Raw genomic sequence first — 17,137 nt, forward strand, 5'->3', positions numbered from 1 at the left:
TGCATATTGTATCCCTGTAATGAACTCTTCCCGGGTAAAACAAGCATTCCGTTATGCTGCATGTCTAATGAGAGGTTGTTACTGCTGGCATGTGTCAGAGTCATGGTGGGGTGGAGGCAGCGAGCCAAATGAAGAGGCGGAGGGAGACAAGGAGCCAAAACATGATCTCTCTCTTCTACCATCTCCATCTATATCTGTCCTCACGCTTGGCTTGAAACAGGAGCTTCACTAGAATTCCAACAGTTTTATAGAGCGTCAATCTGGTTATTAGCTAAATAAATACCCGAGACTGGCAGACATTGGACTAATCTGGAGTATTGGAGGATGTTCACGTTGTTATTAATTGTGAATAACATTGTCTTTGTTATAACTGGGAACCATGGCCAAACCTGTCATTTCAATGTGAATCCAACATATCCTAACTAGCAGTTAGCTCTCCATATTGGCATGTTCTCTAGGCATTGCAGATTGGATCATCTGATTCATACATTCCGACCTGGGTTCAATCCTAACTGTCACCACAGCCGCATAATGGCTACCTGTACAGAGGCTCTCCCCATTGAATGTGTTTAAAGAAAGTATTATGAGTTTAGGAATCACATAAAAACTCTGAGCAAAAGTTGTTACAGGGATTGAAAGTGATAGGTACTCCTCTGCATCTTCTGTTCACAGGGAAAATGATTATTCTACCCCACAGTAATGTCCAATCCATCAGAGAATTATGAAAATGGTCTGCTCCAATTCCGCAGAAATAACAGACACCAAGTATAATATACAGAGACAGACGGGCAAGACTGCTAAAATATATTTTCGTGAAATGTGTCTGATTTGAATAGCCAAAATGTATTTCTGCTGAAGACCACAGAACTGACTTAACATTTGACAAAAATTGGGATACTTCAAACAGTATCTCTGTCAAATTAATATTTATTTAGAAAGCATAATCATTTTGTAACATTGGTACATATTCTTTCTTAAACCTCCGATTTTCCTTGCATGGGGAATTAAGTGTCCAGATGATAATGTCATATTGTTTAGACAGAGCTAATGTCAAACATGTTCACTTAAAAAAACTCCTGTCTCTGCCCTGTTGTAGTGGAACATTTTCCCCTCAGACAACTCAAACAGTGAGTTGCTAAAAGCCCTCATGGCCCATACTTAACCAGGACACTACTTAAACCACATATACTATACCTGTCACGGTCGTCCTCCTCTTCATCTGAAGAGGAGAGGCGAGATGGATCGGAGGACCAAAATGCGGCGTGGTTTGTGTTCATCATAAATTTTAATAAAGAAAACACTGAACACTGAAACCCTATACAAAAACAATAAACCGTGACGCTAATGCGAACTGCGCTGAAACAAGCAATCAACATAGACAATCACCCACAAACAAACAGTGCAACCCAGGCTACCTAAATATGATTCTCAATCAGAGACAACTAATGACACCTGCCTCTGATTGAGAACCATACTAGGCCGAAACATAGAAATCCCCAAATCATAGAAAAACAAACATAGACTGCGCACCCCAACTCACGCCCTGACCATACTAAATAATGACAAAACAAAGGAAATAAAGGTCAGAACGTGACAATACCTATTACATACATCCACACAGTTAAAAGCACACAGTATATACACTAGATTAACAAAAGTATATGGACAGCTGCTTGTCGAACATCTCATTCCAAAATCAAGGGCAATAGTATGGAGTTTGTCCACCCTTTGCTGCTATAACAGCCTCCACTCTCCTGGGAAGGCTTTCAACTAGACATTGGAACATTGCTGAGGGGACTTGATTCTGTTCTGCCACAAGAGCATTAGTGAGGTCGGCACTGATGTTAGAGGATTAGGCCTGGCTGGCAGTCGGCATTCCAAATCATCCTAATGATGTTCGTTGGGGTTGAGGTCAGGGCTCTGTGCAGGCCAGTCAAGTTCTTCCTCACCGATCTCGACAAACCATTTCTGTATTGCCCTCAATTTGTGCACGGGCTATTGTCATGCTGAAACAGGAAAGGCTTCCCCAAACTGTTGCCACAAAGTTGGAAGCACAGAACCATCTAGAATGTTAGTGTGTGTTATAGCGTGAAGATGTCCCTTCACTGGAACTAAGGGGCCTAGCCCGAACCATGAAAAACAGCCACAGACCATTATTCTTCATCCACCAAACTTTACAGTTGGTACTATGCATTCGGGCAGTTAGTGTTCTCCTGGCATCCACCAAACCCAGATTTGTCCGTCGGACTGCCAGATGGTGAAGCATGATTCATCACTCCAGAGAATGCATAGTCTAATTGCGGCGAGCTTTACACCACTCCAGCCGACTCTTGGCATTGCGCAAGGTGATCTTAGGCTTGTGTGTGGCTGCTCAGCCAAGGAAACTAATTTCATGAAGCAACTGATGAACAGTTATTGTGCTGACGTTGCTTCCAGAGGCAGTTTGGAACTCAGTAGTGAGTGTTGCATTCGAGAACAGACATTTTTTACACGTTACGCACTTCAGCACTCAGTGGTCCCAATCTTTGAGCTTGTGTGGCCTACCACTTCGCAGCTGAGCAATTGTTGCTCCTAGATGTTTCCATTTCACAACACAACAGCACTTACAGTTGGTCAGAGAAGCTCTAGCGGGTCAGACATTTGACGAACTGACTTGTTGATCAGGTGAAATCCTACGACGGTGCCTTGTTGAAACTCACTGAGGTTATCAGTAAGACCATTTTACTGTCAATGTTTGTCTATGGAGATTGCATGGCTATATGCTCGATTTCTACACCTGTCAGCAATGGGTGTGACTGAAACAACCAAATCCTTTAATTTGAAGATGTGCTCATATGCTTTTGTATATATATAGTGTGACATATATACAGTTGAAGTCGGAAGTTTACATACACTTAGACTGGAGTCATTAAATCTCGTTATTCTACCATTCCACAAATTTCATGTTAACAAACATTCTTAAAATAAAGTGGTGATCCTAACTGACCTAAGACAGGGAATGTTTACTAGGATTAAATTCAGGATTTGTGGAAAAACTGAGTTTAAATGTATTTGGCTAAGGTGTATGTAAACATATGACTTCAACTGTATATATATATATATATATATACAGTGCCTTCGGAAAGTTTTCAGACCCCTTGACTTTTTACACATTTTGTTACGTTTCAGTCTTATTCTAAAATGGATTAAATAATAAAACATCCTCAGCATTCTACACACAAAACCCCATAATGACAAAGAAAAACACGTTTTAAGACATTTTTGCATAAACAGAAATATTTTATTTACATTGCTATTCAGACCCTTTGCTATGAGACTCGAATTTGAGCTCAGGTGAATCCTGTTCCAATTGATCATCCTTGAGATGTTTCTACAACTTGATTGGAGTCCACCTGTAGTATATTCCAGTGGTTGGACATGATTTGGAAAGGCACACACCTGTCTATGTAGGGTCCCACAGTGGACGGTGCACGTCAGAGCAAAAACCAAGCCATGAGGTCGAAGGAATTGAGCTCCGAGACAGTTTTGTGTCGAGGCAAAGATCTGGGGAAGGGTACCAAAATCTTTCTGCAGCATTGAAGGTCCCCAAGAACACAGTGGCCTCTATCATTCTTAAATGTAAGAAGTTTGGAACCACAAAGACTCTTCCTAGAGCTGGGCGCTTAGCCAAACTGTGCCATCGGGGGAGATGGGCCTTGGTCAGGGTGGTGACCAAGAACCCGATGCTCGCTCTGACAGAGCTCTAGAGTTCCTCTGTGGAGATGGCAGAACCTTCCAGAAGTACAACCATCTCCGCAGCACTCTACCAATCAGGCCTTTATTGTAGAATGGCCAGACAGAAGCCACTACTTAGTAAAATGCACATGACAGCCCACTTGGAGTTTGCCTAAAGACACCTAAAGTCTCTCAGACCATAAGAAACAAGATTATCTGGTCTTATGAAAGCAAGACTGAACTCTTTGGACTGAATGCCAAGCGTCACATCTGGAGGAAACCTGGCACCATCCCTACAGTGAAGTATTGTGGTTGCAGCATCATGCTGTGGGAATGTTTTTCAGTGGCAGGGACTGGGACTCGGGAAGGTTCACCTTCCAACAGGACAACGACTCAACAGCCAAGACACCTCAGGACTGGCTTCTGGACAAGTCTCTGAATGTCCTTGAATGGCCCAGCCAGAGCCAGGACTTGAATCCGATCGAACATCTTTGGAGAGACCTGAAAGAGTTTGAGAGGATCTGCAGAGAAGAATGGGAGAAACTCCCCAAATACAGTTGTGCACCGGGGCCTCCCACTCTTCTTTCTATTCTGGTTAGAGATAGTCTGCACTGTTCTGTGAAAGGAGTAGTACACAGCCTTGTACAAGATCTTCAGTTTCTTGGAAATTTCTCATATGGAATAGCCTTCATTTCTCAGAATAAGAATAGACTGATGGGTTTCAGAAGGAAGGTCTTTGTTTCTGGCCATTTTGAGCCTGTAATTGAACCCACATATCCGGATGCTCCAGATACTCAATTAATCTAAAGAATGTCAGTTGTATTGCTTCTTTAATCAGAACAACAGTTTTCAGCTGTGCTAACATAATTGCAAAAGGGTTTTCTAATTATCAATTAGCCTTTTAAAATTATAAACTTGGATTAGCTAACACAACGTGCCATTGGCACACAGGAGTGATGGTTGCTGATAATGGGCCTCTGTATGCCTATGTAGATATTCCATTAAAAAATCTGCTGTTTCCAGCTACAATAGTCATTTACAACATGAACAATGTCTACACTGTATTGCTGATCAATTTGATGTTATTTTAGTGGACAAAAAATGTGCTTTTCTTTCAAAAACAAGGACATTTCTAAGGTGACCCCAAACTTCTGCATGGTAGTGTATATATACTGTATGTGTGTTAAGCATATTTTAAACCACTTCAGAGTGCCTTCTACAATAGGGCGAGAGGACATCAGCTGTCTTTACTATAAGGTTTTACTGCGTGGAAGTATGTTAGAAATATTTAATGTATATGTGGTTTAAGCAGTGTAGTGGTGAAGTATGGCCGATGAAAGCTTTTAGCAGCTCACTGTTGGAGTTGTCTGAGAGGAACATTTTTCACTACAAAATGTTAGCGACAGCAGTTTATCTTAGTGTCTGACACTAATCTTAATGTCTGACATTAGCTCTATCTAAACAATCTGATATCATCACCTGAACACTTTAAGAAATAATATATATACTGTATATATATACTGTGCTTCAACTTTGACATAGCTATTCCCTTCCTGAGACATTTTAAAGTTGGGCCATTTTAGTGAGATAGCACATTTTAGACCTTTCCACCGTTTGCGTTCTGATCATTTCTGATCATCCATTGCTCTGTTCCACCCTTATGTCTGGCCCTTATTCCTCTGTTCAGTTGTTGATGTTCTACTGTGCAATGTGCAGGTAGTAATTACCAGTAGGGAGCCACCCTCTGAGCGGTAAAATAAACCAGCCCTCCCAGACTAGAACAGAACAGAAGAGAGCTGCTGTATATGTTTAACTGTCTTAACCGGTTTAAGCTGGAGGTGGGTTTGTGATGATGAATGAGTTGGGGAATACCAGTGTTGCATGAAGTCCTTTGTTTTTTAGGTGAAATGCTGTATCTTTTAAATTAGGGTGATTTTTCTCATTAAATATAATGTGTAAAGTGAGGAGCTGTATTAAGTCTGTTCTGCCTACTTTATAATTACTACTATTCTCCCCACTGACTGGTTCAGCTCTGGTGATAAAACAGAAATAATACAGCTTTATAAAGTATTTATATAGTACTTAAACCACCTGGAGAGGATGTGAGAGGGCCATGTTCTGAATCACCTCAGGGGGCGGTATCTTTAGCATCTTATAGGATTCTCTCTCTTTCTCTGTTTCAACCTCTCTCTCTCTCTCTCTCTCTCTCTCTCTCTCTCTCTCTCTCTCTCTCTCTCTGGTGGAGTTTGCAGAGATATTGGATGTAACTTTTTAGGTCCGTTACAATTAATCATTATTAATAATTATGTATATATTGGCCAACAAATGTACTGTTAAATTACAATCTCTCTCTCCCTCTCTCTCTCTTCATGTTGAGTGTGCTCCGTAGCTCATTACTATCGTGTCCAGAAGGAGAAACAACTGGCGAGACCGTGACTTCTGCTCTGACCTTTACCACTGTACAAACACCAGAGGGAATGAGGTGAAATGGTCATATTTGATCAGACAGCACATTGCAATCTGTTTGCCTATAGCTAGCAGGCCCTCCATTTCCTCACTTTAAATGAACCTCTGCCTTTACTATTGCCACAGACACACCATGGAGCACATAAGGTTTAGGGTTCTAGAGAGGAATTTTGCTGGGGGTCCTACTTTACTCGCTGGGCTTTAATCTAACTCCATCATTATAGACTCTCTGTAAACTCTAAGAGACTATGTCTCGTTGTGTCTGACGTGACCAGGGCTAAAAAAAATACTAGCACTCTGATGTCTGTCTCTCCTTTGGGCTACAACAAGGTTTGACACCCCATAAAGCACTGCAAACTCCATTCACATTAAACTTAAAACAGAGTTGGGGTGAACCACATGAAAGTGTGTTTGTTCTGTTGTTGTTCTCTACAGGCAGTATTATGTCAGGCAATCTGGTTCTCCTGCTTTCCAGATGTACACACTCATTCAAAGATCAGAGGTCGCTTCTCCAACCTTCTCTTCTCCTTCTTCTGTTGTCATCCCTACTGTTTTTCTCTGCTTTCCCAACTCTCTGTTTTAACTCACCACCACCTCTTCATCTACCCCTCTACCCCTGTTACCCACACTGCCGTTCTCATGTCCTCTTCCCCTCTCTTCTTTCTTCTTCCCCAGCTCCTCTCTTCTGCCCTAGCCCCCCCCCTTGTCCCCCTCCCCGTCCTACTCAATGTGGCGCTTATTGTACTCTGTGACATCGTTCCCCCATGTGTGGTGGTCCGGGAGCCCTCCCAAAATTTAAACTGATCATTTGGGTACATGTTCAGGGATGTTTGGGGTTCTTTTGGTACTTAGGGGTTCTTGTGGGTACCTGTTTTGGATTGTTTGGGGTACTTTTAGGTACTTTGGGGTTCTTTTGGGTACCTGTTTTGGGATGTTAAGGGTACTTTTGGGCAGTTGTGGAAAACTACCCAATTGTCATACTTGAGTAAAAGTAGATATTCCTTTATAGAAAATGACAAGTAAAAGTGAAAGGCACCCAGTAAAATTTTACTTTAGTAAAAGTCTAAAAGTATTTGGTTTTAAATATATTTAAGTATCATAGTATGTGTAATTGCAAAAATATACTTACATATCAAAAGTAGAAGTTAAAGTAAATTATTTCAAATTGCTTACATTAAGCAAACTAAACTGCAAAATGTTCTTGTTTTTATTTTATTTAAGAATAGCCAGGGGCACACTCCAAGACATACAAAGAAGCATTTGTGTTTAGTGAGTCCACCAGATTAAAGGCAGTAGTGATGACCACGGATGATCCCTTGATAAGTGTGTGAATTGGACCATTTCCCTGTCCGGCTAAGCACCACCTTTTGGGTGTCAGGGAAAATGTATGGAGTGAAAAGTACATTGTTGTCTTTAGGAATGTAGTGAAGTAAAAGTAAAAGTTGTCAAAATTATAAATATTAAAGTATTGATACCTCAAAAAACTACTTGAGAAATACTTTAAGTTATTTTTAATTTCTTAAGTACTTTACACCAATGCTTTCGAGGAGTTTGGGGTTCATTTTGGGTACCCGTTTGGGATGCTTTAGAGGACTTTTCAGTTATTTTAGGTACCTGTTTGGGGTTATTTTGGGTACTTTTGGGTTCATTTTGGGTTGTTTGGAATGATTAGTAGGACACCCTGTGGTTAGTGCTGGCAAGGCATCAACTTTTTTCTAACAAATAGAATTATAGATGGGTGGGTTGTTTAACAACTTTTGTGTAAAACAGATGGGGTTGTCATAGAATCAAAGGACTGTTTGCAACATGTAAACTATATTTTTACGGGCTCCTAACCAACTGTGCTATTTTGTTAGTTTAATTCGTTTTTTCGCTTTGTTTCAAACTTATTTCGTACATAATTTTGCTGCTACCGTCTCTTATGACCAAATATGATTATTGACATTAGAACAGCGATTACTCACCTTAAACTGGACAAAGATATTTTCTTTAACTAGTCTGACGTGAAGGATACACTACTTTCTCGAGACCAGGACCAAATCCCTGTCATTCGCGTGAAGAAAAGATGGAGAAAAAGGGGGCGGAGGTCGGGGTTCCTTGTGAGAATTCGTAGGCGAGTGAGTAAACCTTCACCACTATCCATACTATTGGCCAACGTGCATTGGAAAATAAACTGGACGATCTACAATTAAGATCCTACCAATGGGACAATAAAAACTAAATCTGTTTCAATCCCCATTAACAGTGACGTTGCTGTAGTGGAGTGGGTCGGAAGTTTCAAGTTCCTTGGTGTCCACATCACCAACAAACTGTCATGGTCCAAACATACAAAGACAGTCGTGAGACTGAAAAGATTTGGTATAGGTCCCCAGATCCTCAAAAAGTTGTACAGCTGCACCATTGAGAGCATCCTGACTGGTTGCATCCCTGTCTGGTATGGAAACTGCTCAGCATCTGACCGTCAGGTTCCACAGAGCGTAGTGTGTATGGCCCAGTACATCACTGGGGCCAAGCTTCCTGCCATCCGGGACCTATATACTAGGCGGTGTCAGAGGAAGGCCCTAAAATTGTCAAAGACTAGTCACCCAAGTCATAGACTGTTTTCTCTGCTCCATCACTGCAAGCGGTACCGGAGCGCCAAGTCTAGGACCAAAAGGATCCTTAACAGCTTCTACCCCCAAACCGTAAGACTGCTGAACAATTTATCAAATGGCCACCCACTGCTGCTACTCGTTGTTTATTATCAATACATTGTCACTTTACCCCTATCTACAGTATATGTACAAATTACTTTGACTAACCTGTACCCCCACACATTGACTCGGTACCGGTACTGTCACAACTTCCGCCAAAGTAGTTTCCTCTCCTTGTTCGGACGGCGTTCGGCGGTCGACTTCACCGGTCTTCTAGCCATCGCCGATCCACCTTTCATTTTCCATTTGTTTTGTCTTGTTTTCCCACATACCTGGTTTACATTCCTTCATTACTTGTCATGTATTTAACCTTCTGTTCCCCCCATGTCTGTGTGTGAAATTGTTTGTGGTAAAGTGCTGGTGCACTCTGACTGGTTCGCGACGGGTTATTTTATACCCATATTTTGTTGTTCTGGGTGCCGTTGGTTTTGCATATTAAACTGCTCCGGTTATTACCCAGTTCTGCTCTCCTGCGCCTGACTTCCCTGCAGCTAGTCACGCACCCCTTACATGTACCCCCTGTATATAGCCTCGTTATTGTTATTTTATTGTGTTACTTTTTGATTAGATTTTTTTACATTAGTTAATTTAGTAAATATTTTCTTAACACTTTTGAACTGCATTGTCGGTTAGGGGCATGTAAGTAAGCATTTCACAGTACCTGATGTATTTGGTGCATGTCACAAATAACATTTTATTTTATTTGATTTGATTTACTCTCCAAATGTTTATTGAAAAAAAATAGATATCCACAATAAGCACTAGTTGTCTCAGAGTTACATTGTCTGTCAGGCGTGTGCGTACTTGTGGTGAAGTCAGGTGCAGGAGAGCAGAGAATTGTGAACAGCCGCACACACTTTATTTCGGCAGGAGAGAGATTACAGACGGACGCAGCTGCGTCAAAAACCTCCAGCCAACAAGGCAAAGTGTAAAGCGCGGCAAAACCGTCACAAAACATCAATGTTTAACAATTCAAAACAAGCTTTGTGAAATAACACGGAGAGAACAAACCCCATCTTGGCGCGTTACAAAAAAACACGTAACACACAAACAACATCACACAAAGACATGAGGGGGAACAGAGGAATAAATACATGCAGTGTGATTGGGGAATGTAAACCAGGTGTGCAAAACAAGACAATACAAATGGATGAATGAAAAATGGAGCGGCGATGGCTAGAAAGCCGGTGACGTCGACCGCCGCCACGAACAAGGAGAGGAGCCGACTTTGGTGGAAGTCGTGACATTGTCACAGTCGTTGGTTAGCTAACTAGAGAATGTTTGCCATATTACCATAACAAAGACATGGTATCAATAAAAGGTACAACGAGCTGAAACAAGCCACCTACGATTCATCACATGGCAACTTCTTGTTATTGTTGCTAGCTATCTGGCCATCCAGAATCATAACAACACACGGCCTTCTGCCTCTGTGATGTGCGTGCATCCTTTTCGTGACGTGTTTCCTCCCAGTCTGATACATTCTGCTCTCTGCTCCAGTAGGAATACAGTTACAAAGATGCCATGGTAGGGATTTAAGTAGTTTATTATGATTTAATTTCTCTAAATCTCCCCTGCAATCTCTCAGCACTTCACAGGAGGGTGATGAAAGGATTAGTCATGAGGGAGTGTCTCTTTTTTTCTCTCCTGTTTTCCATTTGAAATGGGAGCACAGTCTCACTCTCATTTTGTTTTAGCAAAAGACACACTCCCTCGTTCACTACTTAGCTGGAGAGAGTGAGAGAGAGGGGAGAACACACACACAGAGTTACACAGACGCACACAGTCACACGGTAACACACTCACACACCAACCAGCTGCAGAAGATGACAGAGAGGAGAGGAGTAGAAATCTCCTTACTGTGTCTACAGAGACAGAACAGCAGTAACTGCTTTAGATAATTATACACTGTTTGACTTTTGTTAGCTATGCATGTCTCAGCATGATCAAATTATCATCCTATTTACTTCACTCACTTCCTGTAATGCCATTATCATCATAAATCATCATCATCATTATCACCACCACCACCATCATTATAATTGTTGTTATCCGCATTTTCAGTATCCTCTTCATTGTCACCTTCATCCTTATCATTATCTTCAATATCATTATTAAGGACTTTTGATTTGGTCCAGTGATGTGTTAACTTCATCATATCCATTTTTATTTATATATAAACTTGTATTTTCCCAATGGTGCCACGAGTACAAACATTTTCTCACAAACAGGAGGATTTTTTTTTACATGACAAATAAACAAGAAGAGTTAAGATAACCACAAGGCACCACCTCGACACCACAATTTCAACAAATAAACCACCTCAATCAATCGAAACAGCTGTAATCCTCAATGAATTCATTCAACACCAGAGTCCTAAACTGACCCAGCGGCACCAGGGAATCAAGAATTTTTTTGGTTTTTCCAACACTTGTAGGCATTAAAACTAAAGGATTTACCTAAAGACCAGAGGGACCTCAAGAGTTTACCAATCATGCGAGCGGGTTTGGTAGCTCATTCTGTTATACGTTAGCAAGGAGGTTAGGTAAGTTGGAAGCTTGTGTAGTAGAGTTTTGCAAACAAAAAGGGAATAATTAAGTTATCTACGGGACTTCAATGAGGACCAGCCAACCTCTTGATACAGGATGCAGTTGTGAGTATTAAAACTGTTACCTGTGATAAAGTGAAGAGCACTATGGTAGATGGCATCGAAAGGTTTAAGTGTAGTGGCTGCAGTAATCTGATAAATAGTGTCCCCATAGTTAACTGGCAGGAAAGTTGACTGTATAATCTGCTTCCTGCTATTTAGAGAGAGGCAAAATCTATTTCTAAAAAAGAAGCCCACTTTAAATTTTAGCTCTTTAACTAGCTCATCCACATGTTATTTAATGAGCATGAATTGTTTGTCAATTCAAATCCCCAGATACTTATAGGACGGTACCCGATCGATGGGAGAAGCATCCAATGAGTAAATGTGTAGTTCATCTGAAACATTAGAGAACTAGAGAATTAGAGAACAACATATATTTAGTCTTTCCCAGTGAAGGACACGCTCTGTCCTGCTCCACATCACCTGTCTGTCCTTGTCAGCGTCAGCTGAATCATTACTCATTCCATATGTGTTTCATCTGGAGGTGTGTGTGAGCCCCACATACGTGTGTTTTCGCATCATGTGTGTCTGCTCGCGTTAGCATGCGTGCATGTGTGTCTGCTCGCGTTAGCATGCGTGCATGTGTGTCTGCTCGTGTTAGCATGCGTGCATGTGTGTCTGCTCGCGTTAGCATGCGTGCATGTGTGTCTGCTCGCGTTAGCATGCGTGCATGTGTGTCTGCTCGTGTTAGCATGCGTGCATGTGTGTCTGCTCGCGTTAGCATGCGTGCATGTGTGTCTGCTCGCGTTAGCATGCGTGCATGTGTGTCTGCTCGCGTTAGCATGCGTGCATGTGTGTCTGCTCGCGTTAGCATGCGTGCATGTGTGTCTGCTCGTGTTAGCATGCGTGCATGTGTGTCTGCTCGCGTTAGCATGCGTGCATGTGTGTCTGCTCGCGTTAGCATGCGTGCATGTGTGTCTGCTCGCGTTAGCATGCGTGCATGTGTGTGTTTGTACATGTGCAGGCATTTAAGAGCTGTAACTGCCTGGATTAGATAATTACAGGAAGCTTGTATGGGCACTGGCATAACACCACTGCCACATCCCCTCTGTCTCTACCATAAAGATCTAATAGCACAAAACACACACACACACTGTTTGATATCAATGATGCTACCAGAACAACCAGACTAATCTCAATCCTAATAGTACCTAGAGATCTAATACCTTTTAAAACAAACCTTAACTCTGCTTGTACCACATAGATCTCTAATGGTAGTACAATCAAGAGACTGGATCTAAAATCTGAAAAATAAACTGAAACTATCTGTCTCTACCAAGATATCTAATACTATAAAGACACTCTCTGTCTCTAGATGTAACGCTACTAAAAACAGATGCTGAAATAACAAATAACAGAATCCCCATCCTGAAACACTGGCATTTAGAAAGCCCTGTAGGTGTTTGAAGTAACTTAAACCTTGACATATAACTCCATAGAAGTTATGTCTGAGGAGATGGTGAGGGTAGCCAGGAGTATTATCCTCTCCTCAGTGCAAGAGAAAATGGCAGCTCCAATTTGGGAAAGGGAGGAATACAGAGGGTCTCATTTGATCATATAAACCACCTGTGTGCTAGACTGCTCTGCCTGACACTAAGAAGCTTTAGGGGGTTTCCTAACACACTACAGACCCTGTCTCAATTCTGTGCTTCAGGGCCCAGGGGAAGTGGCCCTCTCTGGGGTGGTAGCTTCTGACTCTGGTCCTTCACCTCCAGACCTGGGCTCCAGAGCTGTAGACATGATAAGAAGGAACACCTTACGGGTTTGATTAGAGAGAAAATACACAGAGTAAACAAATATTAAGAACACCTGCTTTTTCTATGACATAGACCAGTGTTACTCACAATTTTTGGTAAAGGGGCCACTTTGGGTTGAGACAATCATTCAGAGGGCCGCACAGATCTTTATTTTGTTGTATTTTTCTTCCAATATGATCAATTATCAATTGAGAGCAAATTCTGAGCAATAGAGCACATGCAATTGATTACTCAGTGTGTGTGTCACGCCCTGACCTTGAAGATCCTTTTTATGTCTCTATTTTAGATTGGTCAGGGTGTGAGTTGGGGTGGGCATTCTATGTTTTGTGTTTCTATGAATTTCTATGTTTTGGCCGGGTATATGGTTCTCAATCAGGGACAGCTGTCTATTGTTGTCTCTGATTGGGAACCATACTTAGGTACCCTTTTTCCCACCTGTGTTTGTGGGAAGTTAACTTTGTTTGATGGCACATAGCATGAAGCTTCACGGTTTGTTTGTGTATTGTTTAGTCGGTGTCATTTTGAGTTAATAAAGAGAAAATGTACGCTTACAACGCTGCACCTTGGACCAGTTCCTTCAACAGCGTGTGTGTGGGCACGGGCATGGGCCTTTGTGTGTGTGTGTGAACCATGTGTTCAATCACTATTAAACTTCCCCATCCTAATCAAACGCATGGTCCAGTGACACACTACTTCCACTTTAAGATAAATAACTAAGAGATAAAGGCAGAAGGATGATGTTCCCCCTAGTTACTGACCTACTGCCCATTTTGCATTATTCCCCAAATAGTTAAGGTTAGGATTTGTAGACTGTAAGCTGATGCTAGATATGTGCCCAAGGACAGCCGCTACCCAGGGTCAGATAAAGACAACACTTCCGCTTCCTGTCTGATGAAAGGAATTCTTCCCCTCAGGACAGCTGATAGGCTGGGCTGTGAGGATCAAATAACCCTTTCAGTAATCACAACATCTTTCCCAGAACTCCAAGTTCTTACCAATGCTCTTCTGGGAGAAGCTTTAGAATGTTACTAATGTTCTTTCTGATATACAGTATCTTTATCTAGGTCAGACACTATCTAGGTCAGACACTCTGTAATTCAAAATGTACATGAACCATGTACTAGATATATTAGCATTAATACCTTAGGTTCTGTCTCTGATTCACCTGGCTTGTAATTACTCTGCTTTACTGTAAATGCTGTTGAAAGATGAGATAATAACTTTAACTTTCTGACCATATCTAAAATGCATGGTGACTGCAAGGGGCTGTTAGCCTACATTCATTATTAGCCTATATTGGAGCTTAAAGTTCATCAGTGTTCACATCACTAAGCAATTACCTTGGTCCACACACACCCACACAGCACGACAGCACCTCTTTCCCACTCAGGAGGCTGAGCACTTGTTGGTTGCTTTTCCTTCACTCTGCGGTCCAACTCATCCCAAACCATTTAAATTGGGTTCAGGTTGGGTGATTGTGGAGACCAGGTTATCTGATGCAGCACCCCATCACTCTCCTTCTTGGTCGAATAGCCCTTACACAGCCTGGAGATGTGTTGTCATTTTCCTGTTGAAAAACAAATGATAGTCCCACAATCGACAAACCAGATGGGATCGCTGCAGAATGCTGTGGTAGCCATGATGGTTAAGTGTGCCTTGAATTCTAAATAAATCACAGACAGTGTCACCAGCAAAGCACCGCCACACCATCACACTTCATCCTCCATGCTTCATGGTTAAGTGTGCCTTTATCTTGGCCAGGTCGCAGTTGTAAATGAGAACTTGTTCTCAACTACCCTACCTGGTTAAATAATCACCCGACCTGATCCAAATTGAAATGGTTTGGGATGAGTTGGATGCGGAAATCATCTGTTCACCTACTCTGCGTCTCATAGCGGTTGGAACCAATCATTTCAAATTTGGACTCATCAGACCAAAGGACAGATACCACCGGTCTAATGTCCATTGCTCATGTTTCTTGGCCCAAGCACGTCTCTTCTTCTTATTGGTGTTCTTTAGTAGTGGTTTCTTTGCATTAATTAGACCATGAATGCCTGATTCATGCAGTTTCCTCAGAACAGTTGATGTTGAGATGTGTCTGTTAACTCTGTGTCTTTAACTCTGTCAAGCCTCTATTTGAGCTGCAATGTCTGAGGCTGAATTTATCCTCTGCAGCAGAGGTAACTCTGGGTCTTCCTTTCCTGTGGTGGTCTTCATGAGAGTCAGTTTCATCATAGCGCTCGATGGTTTTTGCAACTGCACTTGAAGAAACTTTAGAAGTTCTTGGAATGTTCTGTATTGAATGAGCTTCATGTCTGGTTGAAATAATGCCAGGAATGTGCAAAGCTGTCATAAAGGCAAAGGGTGGCTACTTTAAAGAATCTCAAATCTCAAATATATTTTGATTTGTTTAAAACTTTTTTGGTTACTACATGATTCCATATGTGTAATTTCATAGTTTTGATTTCTTCAAAATTATTCTACAATGTAGAAAATAGTAAAAAAATAAGAAAAACCCTTGAATGAGTAGATGTGTCCAAACTTGACTGGTACTGTATATATATTTACAAACAAAGATATGGAGGATTGGAAATGATGTAGACAATTACATTGATGGAAGCCGCAATATGTCTGCAATATTAAAGCTGATCAACCACCTACAATTTTATAAATATATATATATATATATATATATATAAATAAATAAACCTCCTTGTCCTCCCATCACCATAATCTTTGGTAGTACTCACAGAGGCTCTATGCAGCAGCAACAACAGGCTCTCTGATGTAATTTCACCTCTCGGTTAACTGTTGGCACGCAGACCACGGCAAAACCAGAAATATTTGAAAGGATCGTCTTTGGCAAAATGTCATCCTAAGTTCTGTTATTTTTTACTTTGAAATCTGCTGGGTCTCCAATATGATTCCACTCACTTTTTAACTGGGTAGTCTATTTGTTATTCCACTCACTTTTTAACTGGGTAGTCTATTTGTTATTCCACTCACTTTTTAACTGGGTAGTCTATTTGTTATTCCACTCACTTTTTTGTTATTCCACTCACTTTTTTGTTGGTCTCTTGACTAGGAGGCCTGTTCAATCATTTCACAGCAGAATTACCTTTCGTAAGGCTTGCTCGCTAATGTTTCGGTTTGGTTTGCTAACTAGCTAGTGCCGTCATTCAAAATAGCACACAAATTTTGTAATAACATAAGCTAATTAGTTATGAATGGCAGCCCTAAGGATATAAAGTTGAGGCAAAAATATTGATCTTTTGATGATGAAAATGTAATATTCAACTTCAAGCTTTACCTGAGAAACATGGGGCTTCGGATTTTATTTGAAAGACAATCCCGGAACATGTATGGACCCCATAAACTTTCCCCAGGTGAAGCATCCCAGAATCGGATTGCGCCCTCTCCTGGCAAGGATACATTTTACAGTGCCACCTTCTACATTAGACAAGGACAGTTTTTCTATTTCTCTAGTTCAACAGCAGGTAGCCTGATCATGCAGACTCAGAGGTACATATCCTCAGGCTCTGTATCACCCAGGGTCTTTATCTTGTCTTTACATCATTGGTTTTATGGAGGGTTTCATTTGTGGGTATTCATTCAGCACACACACATGTAAGCAACCAGGAGACCCATGAGGCAGCGCACAATTGGCCCAGTGTTGTTAGGGAAAGGATTGGCAGGCTGGGATGTCCTTGTCCCATCGCGTGTGGCAGTTGTACGTGTTTCCTCCTTGGTGCAGCTGGCTTCCAGGTTAAGCGAGCAGTGTGACCTTCGCCTCTACCGAGTCCATACGGGAGTTGCAGCTATGGGACAAGACTGTAACTACTAATTGGACATCACAA

At 41.5% G+C, this 17,137-nt stretch overlaps 1 protein-coding gene across 2 annotated transcripts in view; it reads left to right on the plus strand.

The window, feature by feature from the left end:
- Positions 1-17,137, plus strand: part of LOC112252443 (semaphorin-3E) — a 56,377-nt gene that overhangs the window by 18,548 nt on the left and 20,692 nt on the right. The window lies entirely within an intron of this gene.

This window comes from Oncorhynchus tshawytscha, linkage group LG06, assembly GCF_018296145.1.
Source record: "Oncorhynchus tshawytscha isolate Ot180627B linkage group LG06, Otsh_v2.0, whole genome shotgun sequence".
NCBI lineage: Eukaryota > Metazoa > Chordata > Actinopteri > Salmoniformes > Salmonidae > Oncorhynchus > Oncorhynchus tshawytscha.